Raw genomic sequence first — 27,187 nt, forward strand, 5'->3', positions numbered from 1 at the left:
CTATGAAAGGCACACGTGCACAGCGTCAACAGGTATGTTTCCTACCGAGCGGCAGCTGCTTCTCTCCCTCTGCATCTTCTATTCCTTTCGCCTCCTCTCACCACCTCTGACTGATGGTCGCTGTGTCTATCTCCCTTCCTTACTCTCCCTCTGTCCTGTTTGTTTGTTTGTTTCTTTATCTTTGTGTTTTCTTTCTTCTCTAACACATCAGACTAACCATAACCTTCCTGGTCATTGTTTAGTTCCACTGAAAGAACTCAATGGTTTCCATCAAGAAATGACAGATCAGTATTCTGGGAAAATTTTCTCTATTTCAGCTACTTCTCCACCCTCAATCTGAAGCAGGAAAACTTCTTGAATGTTGAACCAATCTTTTATGTTTTTTCTTTTTTGAACCCAAATTTCAGAGCTCCTGGTCATATTCGAAAAATTCCTGAAGATGGCTGCCTGAAGTTGAGCCGATAGTTCTTCCTATGGCCATAAAGGAGAATCCTTATTTTGTCCATGGGGCCTCAGGAGAAGCCCTCGTGAGAGAGGAATCCTTGCTAACCCTATGTTGTACCTAGGACTGGCTTCTCCTAAGACAGTGGTTCTCGAACTCCAGTGTGCATTAGAACCGTGTGGAGGTCCCCTGCAACACAGAATGCTGAGGCCATCCCAGAGTTTGTGATCCAGTAGGATGGCGGACCCAAGAATTTACATCTCTGACCATTTCCCAGATGATACTGCTGACCAGCTACACATTGAGAACCACCGGCTTAGAAACCCTAGGTTTCAAAGGATGCTTTGCTTGAGCAGACAGCCAAAAGTATCAAAAGCTTAATCAAGATTCACCAACAACTTGAATGTGTTGGCACTTGGATCTAGAGGCTCCTGAATTTTCAGGGGCTAAAGCAAACATTACTCTGAGTTCAAGGTTTGTGACTCTCCTAAGTGTCGCCCAATTCCTTTGCTTGCTTCCCTCGAAGCCTACCTGGCTAGAAAAGAATATTAAAAACAAAGCCAGCTTTGATTATTTAATCCTCAATTAAGACATTTTTGAGTAAGATTTTTTTGACAGAATAGCCAACTTTCTTTTATCTACACTATTGGAAATGAATTATTAGTGATAACAATGGTTATTTACTGAGGACCTAATATGTCTCAAGCCCTTTACACTTTTATTGCTCTGCTTCTCAGAACCCTTCAGCATCCCAGGTGTGTTTACTGTTTCTCCACCACTCCTCTAAGGAACTCCCCAGAGCACACTCATATTTGACTTCACCATGCCTTCTCTCATCTAATTTAGCAGTAGATTAAAATTACAGAAGAAACTTGAAGGAGTCTTGTGCCCCAGCAGGAGAAGGTCTAAAGTCTATCCAGGACAAATGGCTTAATGTTTGTTTCTGAGAAGTTTCCAGGGACAAATTCTCCACAACCTTCAGAAACCAGTTCTCTTGATTATTAATATCTCTAAACAATGATATACATTAATTAATTGGTTTTTATTGATTGGTTGATTGTCTGCTATATTACTTTGCCATATAATAAAATTTTTTTTGTGTTTAGTTAAATAATTTTCACTTTATATCCACTTTTTAAATTTAGCCTTCTATGGACTTCTTCATACATTAAAGATGGTAATTGTCACCTATTAGCATTTTCCTCTTCAGTTTAGATAACCTCAGTTTCTTTACTGTGTTAAAAATATTTAACGTGTTGTGCTTTTTTTCTCCCCTTCTTCTCTAGGTTCACTTTATTGGGTAGTATAGTGGAAAGATGACTTCAGAGGTCCTGTGTGGTAAAGAATCATCTTTGTACTGTATTCAATGTGAATAAAATCTCTATTAGTTTTGTGTTCAGTCTAATCTGGAATCTGAACCTTTCTTTACTTCCTCCCTCTGTTGTCTGGAATAGTTAATAATCCCAGACCTAGATTTTTGCTTGTGGAAAGTGTTTGTTGTTTTTGTAGGTTAGTTGGCTTGATGTTTTAACAATTCATTTAGTAGATATGTGAGTTTTCCTATTTTATGTTATTTTTTTGTATCAGTTTCAGTATATTGGTTTTTTATAAAGTGAATTTTGACCTTTGTTGTCTAATTCGTAGTCCTAAGTATTTCACAAAATGGTGTATCTCGTTAAGATCTAAGCACTCTGTAGAGAATACTTTTTATTTGATTTCTGATACTGGTCATTTGTGTTTCATTTCTTTTTCTTTTCCTTAATCAGTTTTGCTATTGGTTTATTAATTTATTAATATTTTAAAAATAACTTTTAGCCTGATTTGTTTCTTTAGTATTTTTCTATTTTATTGATTCTTATCTTTATTATTGTTTCCATTCTGTATTTTTTCCAGTGTGTCTCTTTTAATTCTTGAGACAGAAGCTGAGATTATGGATTTCCTGTCTTTCTTCCATACTCATACATTCATTTAAGTTTACACACCATTGCCTTCTCTTTATTTTTTTATGTTTGGTTTATTGCAGTAACATTGGTTTATAACATTGTATAAATTTCAGGTGTGCATCATTATACTTCTATTTCTGCATAGATTACATCATGTTCACCACCCAAATACTAATTACAACCCATCACCACATGCTTGTGCTGAATTATCCCTTTCACCCTCCTCCCTCCCCCATTCGCCTCTGGTAACCACCAATCCAATCTCTGTCTCTGTGTTTGTTTGCTGTTGTTATTATCTACTACTTAATGAGGGAAATCATACGGTAGTTGACCTTCTCCCTCTGACTTATTTCACTTAGCATAATAGCCTCAATGTCCATCCATGTTGTCACAAATGGCTGAATTTTATCGTTTCTTATGGCTGAGTAGTATTACATTGTGTATATATACCACATCTTCTTTACCCATTCGTCCCTTGATGGGCACTTAGGTTGCTTCCAAGTCTTGGCTATTGTGAATAACGCTGCAATGAACACAGGGGTGCATGTATCTTTACCCATTGGTGTTTTCCAGTTCTTTGGATAAATATCCAGCAGTGGAATAGCTGGATTGTATGGTAGTTCTAGCCTTAATTTTTTGAGGATTCTCCATAGTGTTTTCCACAGTGGCTGCACCAGTTTGCACTCCCACCAGCAGTGTATGAGGGTTCCCTTCTCTCTACATCCTCTCCAACACATGATGTTTCGTGTCTTGTTAATTATAGCCATTCTGACGGGCGTGAGGTGATATCTCATTGTAGTTTTGATTTGCATTTCCCTGATACTTAATGATTTTGAACATCTTTCCATGTGTCTGTTGGCCATCTGTAGATTTTCTTTGGAGAAATGTCTGTTCAGGACTTTTGCCCATTTTTTAATTGGGTTGGTAGTTTTTTTGTTGTTGAGATGCATGAGTTCTTTATATATTTTGGAGATTAACCCCTTATCTGATGTATGGTTTGCAAATATCTTCTTTCAATTGTTAGGTTGTCTTTTCGTTTTGTTGATGGTTTCCTTTGCTATGCAGAAGCTTTTTAGTTTGATGTAGTCCCATTTGTTTATTTTTTCTATTGTTTCTCTTGCCCAGTCAGACAAGGTCGCTTGAAAATATGTTGCTAAGACCGATGTCAAAGAGTGTACTGCCTATGTTTTCTTCTAGAAGTTTCATAGTTTCAGGTCTTACATTCAAGTCTTTCATCCATTTTGAGTTAATTTTTGTGTATGGTGTAAGGTAAGGGTCTACTTTCATTTTGTTGCATGTGGCTATCCAGTTTTCCCAACACCATTTGTTGAAGAGACTTTCTTTTCTCCATTGTATGTTCTTGGCTCCTTTGTCAAAGATTAGCTGTCCACAGATGTGTGGGTTTATTTCTAGGCTTTCAATTCTATTCCATTGATCTGTGTGTCTGTTTTTGTGCCAGTACCATGCTGTTTTGGTTACTATAGCTTTGTAGTATATTTTGAAATCAGGGAGTACACACCATTGCCTTCTAAGCACAGATGTAGCTGGTATCTCTTGTCTTCCCTAGTGTATTTCTAAACTCTGTGCTGCAAGCCATGTCTGCCCCATAGGATCTCCAGCCCATGAACCTCAACCATGCCAGCCCTTTGTGTCTCCATCCCTCTACCTGAAGCTCATATCTTCTGTCCAGTGTCACCATCTCATATGATTACAGCCCATGTCTGCCCTTTTGTGTTGTCAAGGTTTTCTCTCCCCTCTGTCCATACCATCTCTCAAAAGTCTCCATTCCTTGTTCCTGTAGCCCTTGCCAACCCATATGAGTCTCCATCCCCTCTCTCTAAAACCCATGTCAGACAACTAATGCCATTCTCTCACGTACCTGCAGCGTGTATCTTTCCTCGAGTGTCTCTATCTCCTGTGCCCACATTTGATACAAGCCCTCACGTGTTTCTCTCACTCCATGTGTCTACATCCTTTTCCATCCTTGAGTGTGCCTGTCCGCTGTGCTTCAGCCCATGCCAGCTCGTGTTTGTCTACGTTCTCTGTTCCTCCAGCCCATCTAGACAACCAGTGCTTTCATTTACTGTTCCTCTAGCCCCTGTCTGAACTCGTGTGTTTCCTTACGCTGTGCCTGTAGCCCATGTGTGCCTCAAGTGTCTTCCCCCAGTGTCCAACACTTGGGTATCATTCACCTGTTAAAGGACATCTTGGTTCCTTCTGGGTTTAGGCCATTGTGAATAAAGCTGCTTTTTAGATGTTCTTAGTGGTCTGTGTGTGCATGTATATTTTCACGGTAGTTGGAGAAATACACTGGTGCACCATATAGTGACACTAAGCTTCACAAGAATTAGCAAGGTGTCTTCTTAAGAGATTGTACTGTGCGTATTCCCTCCAGCCACCCTCAGTGCACAGTTCTGATCATTCTTGAGCTTCCTGTTGGTGTTTCTTTCTATAAAAACAAGCCATTGTGAATGCATATTTTTGTACGCATGTTTGTCCTTGTAACGAGCAGTCAGACTCCGCACTTTTTGATGTATGCTGACAGCTTAAGCCTCTCCTCTCCCTCTTTCTCTCGTGTCCACGCCTGGACAAGCTGAGGAACAAGTCCGGAGGCTTAGTTCTCTGGCATTGGCTTTGGATCCAACCACACAATCCCTGTCTGTGTGCAGAAGTCTTGCCCTGGTCTCAGCCCTGGCAAAGATTTTTCGCTTTGACCAAACTTTAGTCAGGCCCCTGAACCTTCTTGTATGCCTGTCTGTGCACTTCCTTGTAAAATCCAGTTTTAGCAACAACCTTGCAAAGTCAGTTTAACCAGAACCCACACACGAATGTCTGATCACACTTGAGATCTGCTCAGGCTCCTCCTCCTCCTCCACCATCCCTCAGGTGGTGTCTGATCACTCTGGCCTGTCTCTGCTAAGAATCCTATTAGGTCAGGTTAGCCAGAAACCCCAACACTTGAGTTTCTCTTAGTAATTTTCCATCCCCTGACCCCCACCATGCTGCCTGGCTGTGAAAACCCACTTGCCCATGCTGCATTTAGAGTCAAGCCCAATCTCATTTCTCCCCCACTGTGAATCACATCACAGTGGTCTCTGGGTATCACAGTGGTTCTGAATAAAATATGCGTTACCATCTTTGACAAATTTCATTGAAGATTTTTTGTTTAAAACCCCAAACCACAATAAAAACCCAGGCCAGGCTCCTTTCCTTGCTCCCTCAAGCCATTTCAGAGCTGCATGTGATTCTGGCCCTGCTCTCCTCAGAGACCTCTATTATGTGAGTCATAAGACTTTTCCTAACTTCTGTGTGTGTGTGGAGGGGGGCACACACCAGCATCAGTCTCTCCATGGGAATCACAGCACTTGCCAGTGAGCAGTCATATTTTGAAAGAAATCTCTTTCTCTGAGTAGTAGGTCTCAACAGTGGGCTCAAAATATTCAGTGAACCGTGTTGTAAACAGATGTGCTGTCATCTGGGCTTTGTTCTTCCATTTGAGAGTTGACTTTAACTTAAAGTTACCAGACGCATTACCCTTAACAAGAGAGTGAGCCTGTACAAAGGCCTGGGGGTGGATTGGATGGGGAGGAGAGAGAACAGGATCAGTTAGAGGGACCAGAGGTCAGAGTGTGAGAGAGGAGTTGGAGAAGGGGCTAGAGCAGTCAGTAACAGCACAGCAGCCAGGTCAAGGCCCTGTGCACCAGGTTTGGGAGTCAGGATCTTCTAATAGCAGTCAGTGGGGGAGCCCCACTTTTGCTTGGATCTCTGGGGGACAAGAAGACAGTGTCTTACCACGTCTGTCTGTCCACAGCTACCAGACCCTGGCCAGGGAGCATGAAGCGCTGATGCAGGAGTACCTGCACCTGCTGCAGATCGTGGAGGCGAGAAGACAGTGGCCAAGCAGCTACGGCAGCAGATCGAGGATGGGGAGATCAATATCGAGCGGCTGAAGGCAGAGGTGACTGCTGGCTAGGGGTGCAGAGGAGGCTGGCCAGGAAGCCCAGGGCACAGGCCCAATACCTCACACTCCAGGCTCCTGCAGGACCAGGGGGCACATGACGGGCAGGGGGAGCAGCTTCCAGTCACAGCTATGCCAGCCTCGAAACTTAAATTTAGTGATGCTGGCAGAGTGGGAAGGGCTTTAGTTAGATCTGAGTTCAGATCCTACCTCTGCCACTTGACAGTTGCAACCTGGAGTACATCCCCCCATCCTCTGTGCCTCCATTCCTTCATCTATAAAACAGCCTTTTTATACTTGCCTGGCAAGGTTGTGAGGATTGAGTGAGGTTATTTATGGGCGAGTTTTTAGTTACTTTTCTGATGACCACATTGACTAAGCATTCCCACATTATCAGCTGGAGTCCAGGGACACAGAGTCCCGGGTAGGTCGTCATAGTGTGGGATCCTGGCTCAGTTCCAAGCATTCGTTCCTTCTGCCTGTTGTAAGAGCTCCTACAGGGGCTCACCGCGCATGAGTCTGGAGGCCACGCTGCTCCTAGGTTAAGCCTTGTAGAAATTCACTACTCAAACTGTGGTCCATGAAGCAAGAGCATGTTGGAAATGCAGAATCTCAGGCCCTGCCCAGACCTCCAGAATCAGAATCTGCACTTTCACAACATCCCAGTCGATTGCCATTTACATTAAAGCTTGGGAGGCGTTGGCTCTCTGTCCCTTAGACGCCCCTCACCAGCTGTCTAACCCAGCACCGAATGATCTGATTGCCTCTCACCCCTCATCTCACCATGCTCACCAGATGTTCAGAGCCATTTGGCCACATCACACGAGGACCGTGGACTCTCAGCTGAGGATGGGAAAATGGAAACATAGATTCTAACGAGGGTCGGATGCATGATTTGTAGGGCCTGATGCAAGGGAAAAATGCAAGGCCCTGGGTGGAGTCGGGGAAGTCGACCTCCCCTTCTCACAGCCCACCAACCCACCCATGGCAGACAGGCGACCCCCCAATTTCAACCTCCAACCTCCTCTAACCTCTGTGCCATGATACACTTGGTACCTAGATGAGGGGTGGGCAAGATGCCCGTGCTGAGTCACCCACCTAGTGCCAGACACTGTCTCCTCACTCTGCCCTGAGACACCATCGGGTGTGCACTGCACTCACCCTTTCTGCACCTACCCCAAGGCCCCTGCAGAGGGTGGAGGGTGACTCACAGTGGGAGGTGTGTCTTCCTGGCTGACTGAAACCATTTCCTCCCAGACAGAAGGTAGACGAGGTCATGGGTTCTGGGGTGCCGGCGTTTGGGGAGCGAACAGCTGAGAAACCATCCCAGGGAGGCAGCAGGAGGCAGTAACACATGAGGGCTGAGGCTCCACGCCCCTGGGGAGTGCTCCATTGTTCCATCAGATGTTACTTGTGAAAACAAATTAAAAGAGAAATGATTAAGAACTTCAGGGTGGCAACTGCAGAACTTGAAGCCCCAAGCATTGGGCCTTCTGAGCATAGAACCCCATCACACGCCCTTGAAGCCAGCTCTGCCTGGAATGTTCAAAGATCCAAAGTTTCCAATTCCACCTTATGGTACCGCTGCCAAGCTCTGAACTAATGGTCACATCAGCTTGGAACTTGAGCTTGAACAAAAGTTTAAGATTCCACACACCTCCTCTACCCTGCACCAGGCACTGTCAGACAAGCTTCCTTAGTCAGTCCCCATAGCCATCTTCATAGGATCAAAAGACGAAGCAGGTTCAGAGAACTCAAGTCACCTGCCCAAGCTCACACAGCTGGGAGGTTGCAGAGCCAGGACTAGAACCCAGGTCTGAGTGTCTACTTGCCAGTCTTGCCACTCGTAGCCTCTTCTCACATGGCTTCTGGGATGAGGGCTTGTTCCATGTCTAAACCATCTGGTTCATTCTGAGATCTATCCTAGCCCTACACATATCCCTGAAGCCAAGTTGAGTCCTTGTTAGGGACCAGGGAATAGGTCTAGGGACCAGCACCAGATTAGTGGCTTCATGATCAAGGGTGTCATTCATTCACTCAATCACTCGTTCACTAACTGCCTAAGATCAGCTGACCACTGCCTCATCCTCTGCCCCAGGTTCCTCTTTCCCCATCACTTGGGGCTCCAGCCAGTGTCCCTGGTCATGAGCTGTGCACCTCTTGGCCTTGGCACATGCTGGGGCTTCTGTTTGGAGTACTCCTGCCACCCCCACGCTTTTTTGCCTGGTGGAATCCTACCAAGCTCGAATGCCTCCTCCTGGGGACTCGCATCACAGAATGTGCTCCACGACCCCTGCTCCCTCGGCTTTCCCACCCTCAGTATGCCACGTCAGAGCCAGGTTCTTGGGTGTCTGTCCCCCATCCAGCCTGGTGGGACCTCCTTGAAGGCAGGAGTGTCCTTTATCACTGTGTCCCTTCTGCCTCGCACATAGTAGGTACTCTGTAGGGGCTTGATGAATGAATGGACATCAGGCTCTGTGGTAGGCAGTAAGAGATGGAAGTTTCTACACTTAAGGTCTGATTGTGGTAAAGTGTGACTGGCACCATAATAGAGCTTTCGGTGTGAACCCAGGTAGAAAATGAGTCACTTTATGGCCAAAGAGGGTGCGGGTTCATGTCGCATATGACCTTGAAAGAACGGTTTCGGGTGTTGATAGGCCAGAGAAGGGATGGGTGCAAAGGGCAGGGCCCTCTCTGGTGCTGGAGAGCACCAAACTGGTCAGTTTTGAGTGAAAGTGTGTGTGTGTGTGTGTGTGTGTGTGTGTGTGTCAGTGTGGCAGCAGAGGCCTTTTTGGTGGGAATTTGGAACAACGTTTCCAACTGAGTACATTACTCTCCAGGGCAAACGATTTCTTTAAACAAGACTTTAAAAGATCAGCTTGGTAAAGCTTTCTGGCTATAGTCTCTCTCTTTCTCTCTCTCTCTCTCTAACACACACACACACACACATACACATCCTGCAGGGCAGAGGGCACCTGTGTGCTCTGGAGGGGCTCCAGGAAGGTGAAACAGAGCACATTTCCCAGGAAGTAGGCCATCAGGTAGGCAGGAGGTGCCAAGGAGACAAGTAAGTGATGAGTGACGCCCATGACAAAGACAGAGTGTCTTAGAACGTCAGAGCTGGAAGGGATCTGAGAACTCTGAGGTCCACAGAAGAGGAAGGGACTTATCCAAGGTCACTCCAAGGTCACTTCCAGCGCTGGAATCCAGGCTTAACCTTGAGTCTCCTGGCTGTAGATCCTTGACCTGTACCTGCCCCACAACTGATTCCTTCCTTGCTGGGGAGATGGGCCATCTAAAAGGTGCATGTTCAGGAACCACTGTGTCACCTGGATGGCCTCAAGCTCTCATGGTCCACCCGATAGCCAGAAAACTTCCTCAAACACCATCCCACATATTCCTGAGGATTGTCAGGGTCTTCCATTTTCCTGGCCATGTCTGGTTTCCAATTCTGCTCTCCTGACTTCTAATATCACTTCTCACAGTGGCTGTCTTCACTCAGTCTTGACTGCTCCTTGCCCCCGTGTGGTCACTCCACGTGCCCATCAGGTGGAGCTAGATTCTGCTGCAATTACAAACAGCCTCCGAATCTCAGTGGCTTAAAACAACAAAGATTGCTTTCTCTCTCACATTGTGTGTCCATTGTGTGTTCTGCTCCACAACATTCTCACTCAGAGACAGGGACTCAGTCTGATGGGGCTCCACCATCAGGAAATTCACCAGTCCCATGGCAGGGGAAGGATCATGGCAAATCATGCCTGACAGCTCTGCTCATGTTTCACTGGACAAAGTGAGTCACATGACCACACCCGGACTTCAGGGGCCTGGGCTGTACAGTCCTGCCTTGTACCAGGAGGAGAACCAGAGTATCCAGGAAAGCCCTAATGACACCCAACTCGCTCCCACTTCAGTCCCCAAGCCCCTGACACCAGCCAAGTATGCACCAGACTGTCTGAATGGTTTAGATACAGTCAAGGGATTTTCCAGTACTGAAACAGAAAACAGCTTAAATGTGAATAGAAGACATCCTTGCCCTCCTGTCACTCAGCCTTTTCTGCTACAGGGATTTCTTGCTGACCTCCTCTCTTCACACTGGCCTCTCTCCACACGCTCCCAACTGCCATTTTGTTGGTGGTGGGGGTGTTCATAATCCCTCTATCTGTCAAGACCCTCGTCCCCGTCCAGTGATGTGCTGGAGCTGGCTCATACCACCTTGCAAGTCACTTGTGCAATTTTCAAGAATCTTGCAAGCTTGTTATTCACCCTTCGGTAGCTTAAAATGGGCCAAGGTAGGAATGTTTACACCATGGAAATCGGCCGGTGCTACCAGTCAGAGTTTTTATTTGAGAGAGCTGGTGGTTAATCATTTAACAATATACGATTCTCTATACCTTTTTTCAGGACCAGCTAAATACTTTGCTGGGCCCAGTGCAAAATGAAAGTGCAGTGCTATTAAGAATTTCAGGGCAGCAACAGCGGAGCTTTAAACCAGGTATTAGGCCCTTCTAAGCGGGCTGTTCACAGGTCACACTTCGAGGACATCGGCCCTGTCTCTACTCCCTCTATATTCTCCAGCCCTGGAGCCTCCACCCATAGCCATCTCTTCCTAGAGGTAATGGGAGATGACACATAAACAAAAGTCTGCACAAAATTTATTAAGCAAAACTATCCAGCTTTGCTCAGTCTCTTCTCTCCCACCTAACAGGCCTCTTGGACCTCATCTTTTGTAACCAGAAAGCTCCAAGGACCATCTAAAACAAAGGGAGCATCCTCCTCTGAGAAGAATCCTTCCCTCCCCTAGAATCTTCAGTTTGGCACCATTTCATTGTTTTAATAGCTATTTTTCTCCCATTTATGATTAGAAGTAAGTTGGGATGGCTCAAGCAACCCTAGAAGGCAGGGTAGGAGTTTAGAGATGGTCGTGGTATTTTCCTGGCTTGGAAGCACTCAGAATCCTGGAAGGCTGACTCTGCAAGAAACTGCAGAGATCTTAATTCAGGGTTTAAGGTAAAACTGTAGCCAAGGAATCAGGTTTGCAAACTAACTTTGTCAGGGAGAGAGCCGCCTTGACCCCTCCCCAGTCAGCCCCTCTGCAGGGCCCACTCTGTGCCTTGAGTCCTGTTTCCTATGTTCCTCCTGCCATCCCCACCCCTGCTGCCCTGCATCAACACCCTGTCGTACTCTGCATCTTTGTTCACACCATCCCCTCTGCTCCAATTCCTTCCATTCTATAACACACCTGCTGGGCTCCTTTTTGTGTGTGTGAGAAAGATCAGCCTTCAACAAATATCCATGCCAATCCTCCTCTTGATGCTGAGGAAGACTGGCCCTGGGCTAAATCTGTGCCCATTTTCCTCCACTTTTATATGGGATGCCACCACAGCATAGCCTGACGAGTGGTGCATGGGTGCAGGCCCGGGATGAGAACCCCAGGCCGCCAGCAGCAGAGCGTGTTCACTTGACCACTACACCACAAGGCCAGCCCAACTGGGCTCTTTTTTGTCCTGCTAAACCTCTGGGTAGTGCTTGTGGCTTCCATGGTGAGACCCTCCCACTGCAGGAGGTGTGCACCTCTGGTCTGGCCTCACCTTGTTGGAATATAAGTTACCTCTGTGGGTATCTGACCCCCTTCTTAGGCTGGAAGTTCCTCCAGGGAAGGGATCTGACTTATCCACCTCTGGCTGTGTCTCACCCGTGCCCAGCATGGTGCCCACCACAGAGACTCCATCAGGACATGCTGACAGGGTTGGCACAAAGGGAGACAGAGATGGGCATCTCTTAGGCTTGGAACAGGTCAGAGGGAATCGAGAATGAAGGAGAGAGAACTGAGTTGTGTGGCAGCTGTTTAAAAAGAAAGAATTACAGAGATCTTTAGCAAAACCTTGACTGCTAACAAAAGAGAGAAAACCATGGACTAATTCCTCCATCAATGACGGCACTGACTAAATGAATTCTGGATTAAAGACACTGTCTCTAGAGAGGGGAGTGGGGTGGGGCAGGAGCCAACGAGCAGTGCACCTAAGGGGTGTGGCAAACGAGGGTTCGACTGTGATGGGCCAAGAAGGCCAGACTGTGGGGTGGCAAGTGGGCAGGGCTCAGCTGAGATGCCAGGCATTGGACCAGGTTGGGCAGCCAGAGCTAGAGTGTAGCCGGAGAGTTGGGGTATAAGCCAAAGTCCCAACTCTCCATGGCCATCGTTGACAAAGGTCAACTGAGCAGGCTTGGATGTTAGCCAAGCCAACCCAGATCCAAAGCAAATGCATCCCCAGAAGGGACCTGCAGGATAAGGGAAAGGCAGCCTCTGCGAGGTCAGTGGGGCTGGCGCTCTTGCCGCCAACCTGACACTGGCTCGTAACAGAGGTGGGCCGTGTCCCAAGGCTTCTGCAGGGTCCCCAGGCTCACAGCTTTCCAGAGCTTTGCCCACCCGGCCCGATCCTTAAATTAGGCTCCCAGACTGCCAGTGCTGCTTTTGCAGGGAGCAGAGAGCCTGACCTGACTGCATCTGGTTTTTGCTCTGGTCCCTGGGGTGTAGGTGTCCTGTAGATGTCTCTGAGAAGAGCGCCATCAGTTTAACATACAGACTACATTTACACACACACACACACACACCCTGCCATCCTAAAGAGAAAAGAATACCACGTGCAAATCCCAGAACTGGCCAAGAGAGCAGACTGGGATGGGGGTGCCGACATGAGGGCAGTGAGGGTGCTGACTGGGCATCCACGAGTCTCTGAGCTCTCCACAAGCGTGTGTGTGTGAGTCCCTTAGCTCTTTAGAGTTCAGATCTAAGAACAGCCATTATTTCATGTGCCAAGGTTCTCAGAGAATTGAAAAAACGGAAAAGCCTGCATCAGCCCTGAATATTTCTCCATTAGATATTTTCAGCAGCTCTTCAAGCACAGGCTGGGGTAGTTTTAGCAACCCGAAAATGGAGATCGGGTAACTGTCCCATTTTGCTCTCAAAGTGCTCCATTGGCTCAATGGTCAGAGCCCATTCATCCTGCAGTTCAGCAAGTGGTCTTGAGGGGACAAAGCCACATGCCCTGAAAAGGGAGGCGAGTTGGCTCTGTGGCATGTTTGTGATTTCCTGAGCTATTATCTTTGGACGTCTGCCACACAGCTCAGGGTTGTCTCTGCGCCCACTCAGCACCTTCCACCCCCTGCTCTTATTGTACTCAGTGAGACCCCAGGGTGGGGGTTTGCCCTCAGCGCACAAACTGCTGGGAGAGGGCACAGCCCCCTGTGACAGCTCCCCAAGGAGGACAACACCAGGGGCCTCCAACAGCCAAAATGCTGGGTCATCACAGAGAGATGGAGCAGAGAGCACACGTGGAGAAGGGGACCAGGGAGGGGCATCTGATGTGGCAGAGAAAGACAGAGACCACTGCAGGGAGAGGGGGACAGGCTTCTAGGCTGGGGCTGCCCTGACTCCCAGGGGTTTCACTCTTTCTCTCTGAGCCTGTTTGCCTGTCCACAAATGGGGTGTATGACAGAGTCCCTTTGGCTTCCATTCTGTTGTTCAGCTCAAATCCCAGACACATTGGGGAGGTTCCCAGGTCTCCAGGGTGGTAGGAGCTGAGGGTGTTGAGCAGGGGCAGAGGAGGAACAGTTGGGAGGGGAGGGGGCTGCAGGAAGTAGCAAAAGTGTCTCTGGCATCCTTACAGCTCATCCTAGGAGAGGAGACTCGGGCTGTGTTCTGGAGCTGGCTGGCCGGGTAGCATGGGCGGGGAAGAGGGTGCTGGGAGGGGAGCCACGGCAATGTGGCTGGAGGGTGCTCAGAGACCCATTACCCAGCCTGGTGCTAAGCTGCCAGTGAGGAGGCATGTTCCCCAGGGCTCTTGAGGTGGTGACAGGTCAGGTGCTTGGGAGAATCTGGGTGTTTTTGCTTTTCTAAGTTTTCCCCCAAAAGGGGGTGGTGGAGAGCTAGCATTTACTAAGCACCTTCTCTGCACCAAGCCCTCAAATTTTCCCATTACATACAGGGGTGACCTCATTTCCCCTTCATGTTTTACGGGAAAGACCTGAGGTTCAGAGATGTTAGGCATCTTGCTGGAGGTCACACAGCTGAGAAGCAGCATAAGGCGGATTTGAGCCTGCTCTGCGTGGGTCTCAAACCCTAGCTCTTTTCACATCATCAGTGGCATTTCCTCTGAATTCTCCAGAGCCCTGAGTTCCTCTAAGATCCCTTAGGGTTACCCCAGCAGGTGTGCACTGAGGGTGCCAGGAGGGCTGGCAACAAGAACAGCTGCCATCCTCTGCCAGCTTCTGGGGCGTGTGACCCATGTTTACAAAAGTCTGTGTTTGGTTTAGTGGTCTGCTGTCACCATCTTGAAATTTTGTCATTTTTTAAAGAAGGGGTCCTGCATATTTTCTCTGCACTGGGCCTCACAAGTTACATAGTCCATCCCGCTGATGGGGTTTTCACATAAGGTGTCACTTGAGAAAGGTGTTTGCTGCTAGAGTCCCACCGGTGGTGGCAGCCCCTGCCCTCTCCTTGGTCCCCTCAGCTCTGCTGGACTTGGGGGCGAGGGACCCTTGGAGGGGCAGGAACTCCGTGGCCAGAGCTTACCCTGTGCCTCCTCTGTCAGTGAGGCCATCGTGTGTTTGCACCAGATCTCTACCAAGGGCTGAAGGCCTGCGTCTCCAGCTGGCCCACTGGGGCCTGGGTGAGCAGGCAGCCCTGGCAGAGGTCCCCAGGCCTCCTGCTCCCGCCTCCACCTGAGAAGTCCCTCTCCAGGGCCCACTCCTCCAGGCTGGCGGCACTTCCATCCTCCCAGAGTGTAACAGCGGCCCCTTAAAAACACAGAATCCCTCAGAGGGAGCAGAAGAGGAAAGACAAGTTGGCAAAAGCTGTTTTTCTAGGAGGAAGAGATATATTTTTAGTTTCTTATCTACATTTCTCTTTTAAAAATAATATATATGAACCCATTTGAGAAAATCTGACAATCTAGAGAAGCAGAAAATGTTAAAAGCTGTATCAAGCATAGTTCTGTTTCTCAAAGATAACCACTGTAAACACTTTGTTGTGTTTTCTTCAAATTTTTTTCTATGCACAGATCTTGGGTTTTTTCCCCATTTTATTTACATAATGTCACACATATGAATATTGAATTTGAACCGTAATGTGTTTTTTTTTTTTACTTAAGATTGTAGCACAATTGTTTTCTCATGCTGAAAGTATGCTTTTTGATGGCTGTATGATGCCCCAGTACCTGTGAGCATGCCATCATCCATGCAGCCATCTCCCATCCTTGGCTCTTAAAGTTGTTGCAAATTTTTGTTACTAGAAACACTCATCTCTGCATCTGAAATGTTCATATGAGAAAGCGTCTCCTTGGGACAGGTTTCCAAAAGTAGAATGACTGAAACAAAAGGTAGAAGCACGGTCAAGGCTCCCACTCCGTCCACCCTGCGTCACTGCTCTCCGAGCGGGGTGAACCGCCCTGATGGCCCCGAGGGCTGCACAGCAGGACCCCTGCATCGCGCCTCTCCCACACTGAGTGTGACATTTTGTTGTTCACTTTCCCTAAGTCAGAGAGCCCCACTTTTCCCCAAGGTCACAATGGGAAGTGGCCCTAGAAAGACGAGGTCTGCACTTCCTGTAGTTGCGTGGTTGAAGGTGCCATCCCTTGGGTAGTGGAATGCCCGTGTAAGCTCCCACTTAGAGTTTATCGCAAAGGAGGCATGTTTTTCTTTTTCAATGGAGTTTATAAGCAGAGGTGTCAGTGGACCCATCCCTGCCAATCAAGTACTGAAGGGCAGGTTTGGGGAGATTGGCTGGGCTTTTGGGGGTTGGAAGGCAGGGTACTGTGTTTCCAAGAGGTTGGGGCAGAGCAGGCCAGCAGCAGACCCAAGTTGCTGAACCTTGGGAGGCATGGAAGGACAGGGACACGTGGATAAATGGACAGACAGCTGAGGGGACGAGACTCGGGAGGGCATGTCATGTGGGGGAAGCACTGGAATGGGGGACTCAGGAGACCTGGTTCCAAGCCAGCTACTGACTCACCTTATGACCTCGGATGGGTCAATTCTGTCACTGGCGGGGCACTCTGGGAGGGAGGCCTCATGGGGGAGAAAGGGCTGAGGGGGATGTGGAGCTGCAATTCACTTACCACAGAGACCTCAGCCAACCCCCCCAAAGCTCCAGAGCTGGGTGGCCCTTCAGACCCTTCAGGCGGCGAGGCACACCACAGCACCCACAACAGCCCTCTCCGACCTTCCAATACACAGGAGTCAGACTAGTCGGGGCCCCATCTCTATAAAGATCTGTGACTCTGATGTTGTCCTGATACCTGGGTCCACCTATCTGGCTGTGGATAGGGCAGTGGTGCCAGAGTCATCCCCAAAGGCAAGGGTGTCTCTGGCTGGGAGGTCAGAGCCTGGCCCTGACCTCCGTGGGTGGGGCTGGGTGACCAAGGGCTTGTGGGGCATCCCACTGAGCAGACCTGTTGGCCATCCTGCTGCCCATGGTCAATTTCTATCAGGAGTTGGTCTCCAGCCACCAGTACAGCCTGCAGATCCTGGCTCACTGCAAGCAGAACAGTGACTTTGACAAGCTGCTGAAGCACTATGAGGCCAAACTGACTGCAAGGAGATAGTTCTGGAGACCTTCCTCACTGACCCCATGCTCCAGCTGGCACCTAGCCCTGTCCTTGAGGGCGCAAGGCTGGGGAGCCTGCTGGGGGGCCATGGCAGTGAGGGCCCCAGCTGGGAGGAAGCCACAACTGGGGGCACCAGGGGGCCATGGCCAGGAGGCCCCAGGCCCTAACAGGCCCCAGGTCTGGGCTGCCTGGAGAATGGAGTTAGAGCCAGCCCCTGACCCAGTGGACCACAGGCCTGTCCAGCTTCACAGAGCAGGCAGTGTGGGAAGGCAAGGGGGAGCTCCTGGTCCTGAGCCCACCTCCAGGCCCTTCTGCTTGCCGGCTTAGAGCCTCAAGCTCTGGGCTCTTGGCCCAGACAAGACCCTGGAAGAGCCTCCACGTTAGAGTCTGTGATCAGAAGTGCTGTGGGTGTCCATCCTCAGCCCTGCTCATGGGAGTGCTGGGAGCTGCGAGTACCATTCTCCGTCCACTTGGTGTCTCTCTCTCCCTCTCTCCATTGTTGCTCTATCTCTGACTTGTTTCATCACTGTCTCTCTCCTTGCCTTTGTCTCCCTGTCCCTCTGTCCTTCCCCATCCTTGCCTCTGTCCCTGTCCCCCTGCCTCTCCCTGCTGCAGATTCCCAGGCACATTCTGACACTGCACGAGATCCTGGCCCACTTTTCATGAGCACATCGAGCCAACAGCTTGGAGAATGCCAGGGCTAAACTGGGGGTGCTGTCTGGGTGAACCCAGCTCCCAGGTGCCCCCCCGGTGGACAGGCCAGGGCTGAGGATGCTCCCCAGCGGGAGTTTGCTGAGCCCCAGATGGTAAAATGTCATGTTCAGGTTAGGATCCCAAGGGGTGGGTGTTCGGGGACCCCCAGCCTGTCCCACCTGGAAGCAGGGACACGGAGCAATCTGAGGAGTTCACAGCTCAAGCCCAGGGGGCACTTGGTGGGATTGTGTGGGTGGTGTGCTGTCCCTGGCACAGATGGGGTTCGAGGAAGGGCCATGAGCACTCACGTGGGCCCACCTGCCAGGGTGGGGATCCGCCAAGGGACTCACAGGCACTCTGCCAACTTCCTCTGTTCTCCAGTGCCAGTGTGTCACAACCTGTGGTATAGGAGCCCCAGAGGGGGTCCTGGGTGATGGGCCTTCAAGTGCCAAAGGCTGCAGTAAACAGCAGGCAGTGTCATGGGTGGACAAGCCCATGACTTGTCCAGTGTCAGAGGCCCCAGCCCTCTGGTCAAGGCCCCTCTGCTGCCCCTCTTTCAGTCCCCAAAGCCCAGGGGGAAACTTCCTCTGCCGGGGCAGAAGCAGAGGGATCAGGGAGGAGGCGCCTACAACAGCACAGGCAGCAGTTGACGGTGGCCTACACCAGGTGGTGGTATGAAGGTGAGCAGGAGGTTCAGATTCTGGGTGTGTTTTGAAGATGGAAACAACAGGATTTTCTGATGCATTAGATGTGGGGAGAGAGAAGATGGGAGTCAAGAGTGATTCGAGAGTTTTTGGTTGAGCAAGCAGAAGGTTGGAGTTGCTGCTAACCAAGATGGAGAGAGGTGCAGGAGGGGCAGGTGTGGAGGGGAAGTCTTTCTTGCTTCATTGGAGCTTTACTGGGGGTGTGTTGAACTTGAGATGGACAACAGTGGTGGAGAGGACAAGAAGGGAGGAGGGCGTTTGGGTCTGGAGTGTAAGGGAGTGAGCCATTCAGGAGCCATCAGGTCAGAGATGGTATTTAAAGTCACATGAGTGGTGCGATCACCAGGGGAGTGAGTTTAGGCAGGAACGAGGTGCGTACCAGGAGCTGAGCCCTGGGGTCTGCACCTTATGGAGGCCAAGAGATGATGAGCAGCCTCATACGCAGTGATGGGCTGCCAGAAGCTACAAGGGAGTGTGGTTCTGCAGCATGTGGGGTACAGTCCCCAGCCCTGCCAACCACTCAGTGCCCTAAATGTCTTCCCGTGTCCAGCAAAAGGCAGCCAGTAGGGCCATGTCTCCCAGCCTGGCAGTGGGAGGACCAGGCTGGACTAGGGCAGAGCACAGGCCCCGGAGTGGAGGTTCATTCAGGGAGCAGATGTAATCAGAGCGTGATTGCAGACTAACAGAAACCATTGTGGGGTGGGGACCCCAGTCCTCTCATACCCCAAGGAGCCAAATCCTGCACACTTCCCCAAGGAGAAGACTTGGGGCTCCAGCGAGGCTCCTCATCCCTGTGGGATGCCCTGTCCCAGTGTGGGTAGTAGTGAGGAAGGCACATGGGTGCCAAGGGGATCACCCTTTCCCAAAGCCTACTCATCCTTTGTTCCACCTGATCACCTGCATCTGGCCTGAACACAACCTTAATGGCACAGAAGTGAGTTTTCCCATCGCCCTGAAAGCAGCCCTTTCATGCTCCTCTCCCCTTGGAGGACTGAGGAAAGCTCCCAGCCCAGCATGAAGCCATCAGATAACAAATCCTCCCCGGCTGTGCTCAGAAACACTCCTCCCCTGGGGCTGGATCTTTCCTACCTCTGGCCTTTGTCCCGCTTTTTCTCCTGAACCTCATCTCTTGGGCTCACTGTAACCCAGGTCGTCAATTCCAGTTCCCCCGGGACCCTGCGTCCCTGGGAACTCCTCCCCAGCTGCGTGGACGGTGTGGCTCTCAGCACAAACCCCAGCCGGGGCTGGCAGGAGTCCTGAGCAGCTGCAGCTGGCACTTGTCTAACAGTGAAACTAGTGTTGCTACTGTGGGATCGCCCCCTTGTTTGTAGCAAATACAGCCCTCCTCAGCAAAATCCCCACCCTCGTCAAAAGAAATGGTTCTGCTTACTTTTGCTCACCTCCAAATATGAGTCCATATCCAGGGAACTAGCATATCCTTGAAAGGTGCCACCCTGTGCCCACTCCCTTCCAGAAGAGGGCTAGGGCCTGGGCTGCTGAGAAGAGCATTGCTGGGAGAGACAGACTGAGGCTCCTAAGGAAGAGACCCCATCTCCATGCCCCAGTCTGATAACCAGAAAACAACAGATAATAATAGTTTTATAATAACACCTTTGCAACCAATGATACTAGCAACAGTGATCACAGCCCTTTACACAAGCTCCTGCCGTGTGCTGGGCCTGAGGTCAGCAAGTGAAATGCATTCTCTTCCATCCTCACTCCGACCTTCTACAGGTGAGCAAACTGAGGGTCGGAGGGGCCCAGTAATTTGCTCATCACGCTGAGTTCATTAATTAGAGATCCAGCTAGACCAGTGTCATCTCTCATTGCTGGGAGGGTTAAACTGGACAGTGTCTACCACCACACACATTAACCAGCCCTCTTGGTGATCTGGTCGTGGTTGTAGAATTTGAGGCATCAGCAGACAAATAAGAGGTTTTGTGTTTTTCTTGGAGTAGGTGGGGTACTTTCTCCAGAAGCTCCTCCCCACATGATTACTAATCTCCTAAGACTCCTGAAAACCCACCAAGGCTCTTAGCAAAGTTGGTAACTCACAGGCTTCTTTTCCCACCACTGCTATTTTTTTCTTTTTGTTTTTGGTAAGGAAGATCAGCCCTGAGCTAACATCCATGGTAATCCTCCTCTTTTTTTCTTTTGCTGAGGAAGACTGGCTCTGAGCTATCATCTATTGCCAATCCTCCTCCTTTTTTTCCCCAAAGCCCCAGTAGATAGGTGTGTGTCATAGTTGCACATCCTTCTAGTTGCTGTATGTGGGACGTGTCCTCAACATGGCTGGAGAAGCGGTGCGTTGGTGAGCACTGGGGATCCGAACCCAGGCCACCGGTAGCGGAGCTTGCACACTTAACCGCTAAGCCACGGGGCCGGCCCCACCGCCAATGCTATTTTTAAAAAGCAGTTAAATGGCGCCACCTCCTGGAGGAGGGGTGTTGCGGCAGTCAGAACAGGACAAATAAGAGAGTTGTCCTTCTTTCTAGATTAAGGGGCAAGGTGTGTCTTGCTCCCCTCAAGACATGCTGGAGCCTACTGGAGTCAGTCTTTCCGTGAGCCAGCTGGATTGCCAGGTGCTCCAAAACTAAGTCATTCCAGGGCCCGAACATTGAGGAAGCAACTGTATAAAGTGCATTGGGGGAGGGGTGGAGACATTAAGTGCAAAGGCCCTGAGGCAGGATGGGTGGGTGGAGTTCTGTGGATGGAGATAAGCCCAGTAGTGGTGTGGAGATCAGAGTAATGAAGAAAGCTTCTTTTCTGTACTCCTGTCCTCCCAGTTTTGCCATCTCTGTTCCACGTGGTTCAGACTTTTAAATCAGACCTGCTTTCTAGCTATTAATCTCCATTTACATTTCCAACACCTGTCTCCTTGGGCTATCAAAAGGATGATGGGAGATCATGTCCATAGAGTGCCCGGCAGAGCGAGCATTCAATATGCATGCTCTCTCCCCCTTTGTGAACACAGGCTCCACCTGAGAACCCTAGGCTTTCTTCCTAGGTCTGGCCAGAGGCCTGGCATTACCTTCTCGCTGAGAGGTGGGGGCAGCCTGTCTCTGACATTTTCTGTCTCCACAGGATAATGCACAATGAAGTAAATGAAACAGAGAGCATCCAGGAAAACATAGCCAATGGGGGCATGATTGTAGAAGGCTGTGAGACCCTCCTGGACACCAGCCAGACTTTTGTGAGATGGGGCATGGCACCCTGCCTCCTCCCACCCTCATGGTAGGCCCCAGCAGTGGTGGTACTTGGGGACACCACCAGTTGGTTTGGCTCCCATGTGCTAAAACCTGCCAGCGTGATTGTGGAGTATTCCGGGGCTGCTGGAGGAATGTGACAGCTGTATGTAGATGTCGGTATCTGCACACATGGATGCAGATATTACTGGTTTTCACAGTTCCCTTCTCTCCAGATGTACACATGATTCTTCCCAGATGCCCTTGATGTGTCTGTGGATGTCATAGTAAACACTGACATGTCCTTTTGGGGAGAAAGGAGTGGAGGAGGAGGACAGATACTGATTGGCCCCGTGAATCACAAGCATGTTCAGCATCCGAGGGGAAGTCATGTGGGTCAGTCCCTCTGTCCCTTTCTCATCATCCTTGGCCCCTTGCGGGAGGCTGTGATCACAACGGTTCTCAGGGGTAGGAGGTTGCCTTCACCCTCAGCCTCCATTCTCCTTGGGAGCGGTGTTTGAGAGGCACAGCCCTGTGAGGGGGCAGCTAGAGGCTGTGACTGAGGGGACTGACTTCCAACTCGCAGACGTTAGAGCCGCAAGGAGTTTGAGGGTCAGCTCTTCGGATTCCACTTGCTGTGGGACCCGCAGCTTCTGCTTGCATGCCCCCGAGGTGACCTCCACCTCAGATGGGCCTCCTGAGTTCCTTCTATCCAGCCCTGGGACTCTCTGAGCAAATGGAAAGCTCACCAGCACGTCCTGCAGCCTGCGCAGCTGCCTTTGGCCCCTGCTGCCCTTAGCAAGGGTATTGTCGACTTGGAGTTTTGCCCCGAGCCCCTCTGTGTGGCTCCCTGTGCCTTTTCCCTAGGCCCACCCTGTGACCTGCTTAGCCCAGAGCCAGCCTCCCTGTGTCCTGGCTCCCCCTGAGCTGCATTGGGCCCAAGCTGGAAGAGGCCCAAAGAATGACCTCTCCTGGGGTGGGCAGTGTCACCACAGTCCAGGAATCTGCTCCATTGCCCTGAGCCTAAGCATTTCCTCCCCTCCTGTGGGACTGGACTGGACATGAAGTCCAGACAAGGGGGCCCAGCAAGGTGCCAGGCAGTGATGGACGTGGGCAGGAGGCAGGGTGGTGGCCTAGAGCAGGTCTGGGGAGATAGAACGTCAGGGAGGGCTTCCCAAGGAGGCATCACTGGAGTCAAGTCTTGAAGGGTAAGGTGAGCTCACAAGGTGGATGGGGTGAAGGAAGGCCCTTCCAGGCCAAGGAGCAGCACTCAGGAGCCACAGGTAACTTGCCCTGGAACTAGAGTGGGAGCAGAGAGGGGAGGCGATGGTAAGGAAGGAGAAGTGATCCCAGTGGTATAGCCGCCATTAATGGCTCATTTGTTGAATGATTCAAGTCCTACGTGATAGGAGTTCAGACAAGACTAATCCAGTCTGTTTCTATCTCTTCTGTGTTTCTCCCAGTACAAACAGTAAGTACAGGAAACTACATATATAAATAATATATGTATATTTTTTGAATAATACAAATCACTATACTGAATAATATATTGAATTAAATAATATAAATATATATTTAATGAATATATAATGAATATGTATAAGTATGTTTATATATATTTGAATTAAATAATATAAATGTATATATGATTTAAAGGAATATTCAGACATAATAACAGTAATTTACAGAATTGATAAAAGACTTCTACTCTAGATTCAGGCAGCTGAATACATCTCAAGCACAACTAAAAAAAAAAAATCTAGAGCCAGATCCATCCAGGGAAACCAAAGAAAACTAAATACAAAAGAAGATATTCAAAGCTCCACAGAGGAACAGAACACTTACAGAGACTTACATTTAGACCTATAATACATTTCTTAACATTGGAAGGCAAGAGAGAGTTGGAATAAATCTTCGAGGTACAGAGAGAAAAGAACTTTCAGTGTATATCCAATCAAACCATACCTGAAGAACTAGGGTGACTTAAAGATATTTTTATGCAAACATTTACTAAGAGTATTACCACCAACAAATGCTCATTAAGGATCTTCTAAAGAATATACTTTAAGGGGGCCAGCTACCCGGTGTAGTGGTTTAAGTTCAGCACGCTCCGTTTCCAAGGCCTGGGTTCGTGGGTTTGGATCCCAAGAGTGGATCTACAACACTCATCAGCCATGCCATGGTGGTGACCCACATACAAAATAGAGGCAGATTGGCACAGATGTTAGCCCAGGGCTAATCTTCCTCAAGGAAAAAAACTTAGAAAGTGAAAAAGAATATACTTTAAGCAGAAAGAAACTGATAGAAGAACTGCTAAGAGGTAAAAATGGATCGTGAGGATAAAAAAGGGTAAACATCTGAATAAATCATTGAAAGCATGACTTCACGAATCAATAATAATATTGACAATGTATAACTGATGAAGTTAAAAACTAATGAGAAGGGAACTTCTGTTTTAGAGGAGACTAGGACAGGAAAGCACTCCTGCTGCAAAACTGGACAAAGCCAGATAAATTATAGATATATTTTTAGAGCATCAGACAACTTCAGAATCAACCAACTAAAATTCCAGAAAGATGAAAAAGTATTTTATGTGAGCAAGGATATTTATCTTTCTTTCCCCTGGAGGCGTTTTCTGATTCTAGCTGGTTACCGAGGATCTGGCTTGCTCAGTCAGAGCCTCGGCTAGGGAAAAGAGAAACTAGCCAAACTTGTAGTGATTCTGCAGGACTGGTGTGGCAGAGGAAACCTGAGGGCTTGCAAACACACAACTGCTCTTTCTCACAGCACATGTGCTAAGTTTTGGTTCCACACAGGAATCTGAGGAACTAGGCCAAATCTTCCACAAAACAAAGTGAAACGTCCAGAAGTGGTGGAAGTGGCCTAAGTCCAGCATACTGCTAGTCTGACCTTCAGGGAATGTGCCATATTGTGAAGCGATGTAAGGTAGGAGGCTGGAGAGCTGCGCTGAGATATCTGAAGGGCGTAGCTGAATTTTCTGTGGGCTCCCAAACCTGAAGAGATAGAGATCTACCAGACTTAGAACCAGACCCCTGTGCGGGGGAGAGGAGCACAGCAAACAGGAACGGGGAAAGCGGAAGGGCTGGGTTTACTAAAAGTGAGACCCAGCCCCAACTCTGATCAACGTCTGATTGGACTCAGGTGCTCCAACCTCACTCTGTTTCTCATCCAAGGAAAATAAGGTCATGTGGAGCCTCTCGAGTTATGTTACACAGACCTTCCAAAGACACTGGTGAGAGGATGGAGAAGGCAAGCCACAGACTGGAAGAAGAGCTTTGCAAATCACATATCTGACAGGACAATAAATAACTCTCAAAACTCGGCAATAAGAAAATCCAAGTTTAAAATGGGCACAGATTTGGACACTTCACTAAAGAAGATAAACAGATGGCAAATAAGCACATGAAAAGATGCTCAACGTCATTAATCGTGAGAAAAATGCACATAAAAACCACATTAACATACTGCTACGTACCTATTGGAATGACTAGAATTAAAGAGGATGACCATAAGAAGTGTTAATGAGGATGGAAAGTAACTGGAACACTCCTACATTGCTGGTGGGAACACAAAGTGGTTGGAAAACAGTCCATTATTTATTTATTTATATTTTTGTGAGGAAGATCAACCCTGAGCTAACATCCATGCCAATCCTCCTACTTTTTTTCTTCCCCAAAGCCCCAGTAGATAGTTGTATGTCATAGTTGCACATCTTTATAGTTGCTGTATGTGGGACGTGGCCTCAGCATGGCCAGAGAAGCAGTGCATCGGTGCACGCCTGGGATCCGAACCCGGCTCACCAGTAGCAGAGCGGACGCACTTAACCGCTAAGCCATGGGGCCGGCACCTGGACAACAGTTTTAAAGTGGAGTTTGTTATGCTGCTGTAACAAACTAGCACAAATTTCATGGCTTAAAACTACTCAGAAGGTGTGTTTTGTTGATGTCTGCGTGTGTTTAGAGAATTCAAGTCACTGTGGGCTCTGAGTGGTCTGTATGTGTGTCTGAGTTTGTGTGTATGTTCTGAGTATCAGTGTGCATTATCAGGTGTAGTTTACAGTCTGAATGCTGATGGTCATTTGCAAATAGTGTGTGTGTGTGGGTGTGTTGTCAGCCTTTCCATGTGTTCTGATGATGTCTGTCATTGTAGGAATGTGTGGAATAAATATGTTGTTACAGACTAGCATGGGCACCAACACTGTTTGCCTGTTACTAGTTCAACACTCAACATCCCTGAAGAAACATTGAGTCCAGACATTCACAGGCCCCATCAGGCCCACAGAGATCCTACTCAGCTGTTTTCTTCCCGTCACAGAAATATGAACAGGTAGCCAAGGACCACTTGATATTTGAAGAATTCCTCTAGCATGAAAAATGGAGCAAGAAACACATACACTGAAGTGAGGGACTAAAGGAGCAGCAAGGAAATCCAGAGATCATAGTGAAACTTCAACTGCATATCTAGTAACATCTTCAAAACAATTAGACATGGGCCGGTCCCATGGCCTAGTGGTTAAGTTCAGAGAACTCCACTTCAGCAGCCCACACTCCGTTCCTGGGAGTGGACCTACACCACTCATCAGTGGCCAGGCTGTAGTGGCAACTCACATGCAAAATAGAGGAAGACTGGCACAGATGTTAGCTCAGGGTGAATCCTCAACAAAGAAAAAAAAAAAAAGATAAAACATCCATTAAGTGTATATGTATGTATTGATGTTACCGCACAATATTGGGGTTCTCTTTCCCAATGCACATTAAGAAAGCCAATTACTCTGGCATCAGCTTTTGGGAAAAGAATTGTAGCTTTATTTTGTGAGATTTATCTACAAGGAGACAGGGCTCATGTGTCTGTCTCAGATCTGTCTCCCCGATCCAGGGCTTGGGGCACAATTTATGGGATGAAGGACAGGGTGGTCTGACATGTGGAGGTAGATGATTGGAAGTAAGGAGAAGTGACGTAATTGATGATCTTCACAAGCAAAGTCAAGCTTTGTGGCTCTTCATCGGATGTGTGTTCAGAAATTGGCAGTGTTATGATGATCTGAGGATGGAGCTTTTAGCTCCTTGATATAAAAAATGTCATTTGGGCCGGCCCTGTGGCTTGGTGGTTAAGTGCGCGCGCTGCAATGCTGGTGGCCCGGGTTCGGATCCCGGGTGCGCATCGAGGCACCACTTCTCCGTCCATCCTGAGGCCGAGTCCCACATACAGCAACTAGAAGGATGTGCAGCTATGACATACAACTATCTACTGGGGCTTTGGGGGGAAAAAATAAAATAAATAAAATCTTTAAAAAAAAAAATGTCATTTATTGAGCATTTGCGCAGGCCTAGTTGATGGGTTGGTGGTCTCAACTGGCCTTAACTGGACTAGGGGTCTCAGTTCCTGAAAGAAAACTCTTAACTACTCTGTTGATAAGAAGGAGTCAGTTGAACTGGTCCTGGAGGGCCCATGGTTATGTTGGTATATGCATATATATGCATATGCATGAGATTATCTGTATGTGTGTTAAATATAGAGTATACACAAAGCTAGACTCTAGTTAAAGTGGTCAGGACAGATTTTAATCAGTAATATACCACTGCAATAGGGAAGAGGGAACAGGGTGAACTGAACTCAATTTGATTTGTACAGAAGTGACTG

General features: G+C 48.6%; 1 long non-coding RNA gene across 1 annotated transcript; it reads right to left on the reverse strand.

Moving 5' to 3' along the window:
* Window positions 1-4,778: 4,778 nt before the first annotated feature.
* LOC147911477 (uncharacterized) lies at window positions 4,779-26,714 on the reverse strand. The gene is made up of 3 exons (XR_015551041.1): window positions 14,913-26,714; window positions 7,555-7,753; window positions 4,779-7,186 (listed from the first exon to the last, which is right to left on the reverse strand). It is a non-coding gene; the product is annotated as an uncharacterized LOC147911477 (long non-coding RNA).
* Between the last annotated feature and the right edge of the window lie 473 nt (window positions 26,715-27,187).

Source organism: Ceratotherium simum, unplaced genomic scaffold (genome assembly GCF_057802395.1).
Source record: "Ceratotherium simum simum isolate JZ-2026a unplaced genomic scaffold, ASM5780239v1 HiC_scaffold_43, whole genome shotgun sequence".
Classification (NCBI taxonomy): Eukaryota; Metazoa; Chordata; class Mammalia; order Perissodactyla; family Rhinocerotidae; genus Ceratotherium; species Ceratotherium simum.